General features: G+C 38.9%; 1 long non-coding RNA gene across 1 annotated transcript in view; it reads right to left on the bottom strand.

The window, feature by feature from the left end:
* Positions 1–882: 882 nt before the first annotated feature.
* LOC122547469 overlaps positions 883–1822 on the bottom strand; it is a 7206-nt gene continuing 6266 nt past the window's right edge. The window contains exon 4 of the long non-coding RNA XR_006311004.1: positions 883–957. This is a non-coding gene — a long non-coding RNA (uncharacterized LOC122547469). The remainder of the gene's footprint in view (positions 958–1822) is intronic.

Here is a 1822-nt window from a genome sequence, read left to right as displayed (position 1 = left end):
CAAAGTGCAATAGGAACCAATTCATGAAATTCAGATATCTCACATTTACCTTAACAATGTGAAGGCTAAGACATTACTACATTATTGTCAGTAATTGAAACCGTGCTGACAAACTTGTGCAATATCAGTGCCTCACCTTTAGCATGTTCCCAGATATCGCGCAGCTGCAGTATTTTGTTTTGCACTCAGCTATATGTTGTTCTCACTTGTTTCTTTGCGAAAGATTACAAAACTAACTTGAATGAATGATTTCTTTAACCAATGTGGGGAGAAAAAATGTCAGTATTTCAAGTGCTGATAAAGAAAAATAAACTGATAATCAGTAGAAAGAGTTTAAGATGGATATGGAACAAATGCTGGCAAATAGAACTAGATTAATTTTGGATATCTGATCAGCATGGGCAAGTTGGACTGAAGGGTCTGATTTTGTGTTGTACAACTGTGACTTCATTCTCTCAATTATTCAAGACGTTAAATACTTCAAGGAGAATTTATGCAGAGAATGCACTTGAAATGATGATTGAGGTATATCAAACTCACATTGTTTCATGACCTTTTCCTCTGGGTTCTTCAATGAACAAACTTATTTTGTTATCTGAATAACTATGTCTCATGTGATTTGTTTTGCACAAAATATTTCGTTATGATCTAGTGAACAATTAAGAAGTGTTCATTTTTACAATTTAGGCAGCTTGATTATTAAGCAAGAAAAGGTTAGCGTTTTACTTCCATTGAATCATTGCTCTATAAAAGGTAACAAGCTTTTTATCTGTTCTGGGCACTGAATATATGGAAGTCAATTCTGAAGGAAAAAATCCTCGTCGGTAATGTTCCCACATATGTGGAGTAATTGCTTCTGGTCACTCTTCAGGTTATGGAGGTTCGGAAAGAAATGAGTTGGCCAAAGTTAGCAACATCATTTGGATGGACTATGCTCATTGGGGAAAGTTGCAGGATCTGGAGAAGGAACATGTGTTTCAGAGTGTATGCAATAAACCTGAACATTGTTATTTTTTTCACAGAGCTTGGGACCCGACTGGAGCAGCAATGAAGCTCGTATTGTTTTTTAAATTTCCGAGCTTGCCAAATTATTGTTGGTAAATGCAGGTGACTTTATCAAAACACATTTCACATGCCCCAGCCAGGAATTTGGTCCCAATTCTGTCAGTCCATCCATTCCTATGGATAACAGGTATTTTAAATGTGAGCACTCCATTTAACTATTTGAATTGAATACTTCAGTGGTTAAGTCCTCTTGGATTCTTCATTTCAAATTACTCAAATGTGATTTTTTTGTCCCCCCTGAATTTGCCAAGCACTGGGCAGTTCTGGAATATTCCAAATATTTACAATAGATGCATTCACACTGTTGAAGGCAACCTGGCAGATTTAAATACCATTCGGGTAGTCACCAACAATGCATAAGTAACTTTTTAAATTGCTTACTGTACACCAACACAAGCCAAGTACTACTGAAACCACAGATTGTCTCCCAAGGATTCCTAAATCTAAACGGTGCATTCCAGATATGCTCGAGGAGAAAGTGAGGTCTGCAGACGCTGGAGATCAAAGCTGAAACTTTATTGCTGGAACAGCACAGCAGGTCAGGCAGCATCTAGGGAACAGAAGATTCGACGTTTCGGGCACATGCCCTTCTTCAGGAATGAGCAGAGAGTGTTCAGCAGGAGAAGATAAAAGGTAGGGAGGAGGGACTTGGAGGAGGGGCGTTGGAAATGTGATAGGTGGAAAGAGGTCAAGGTGAAGGTGATAGGTCGGAGTAGGGTGGAGGCGGAGAGGTCAAGAAGAAGACTACAGGTCAGGA

Source organism: Chiloscyllium plagiosum, unplaced genomic scaffold (assembly GCF_004010195.1).
Source record: "Chiloscyllium plagiosum isolate BGI_BamShark_2017 unplaced genomic scaffold, ASM401019v2 scaf_10890, whole genome shotgun sequence".
Classification (NCBI taxonomy): domain Eukaryota; kingdom Metazoa; phylum Chordata; class Chondrichthyes; order Orectolobiformes; family Hemiscylliidae; genus Chiloscyllium; species Chiloscyllium plagiosum.
This window is presented reverse-complemented; position numbering and strand designations above follow the sequence as displayed.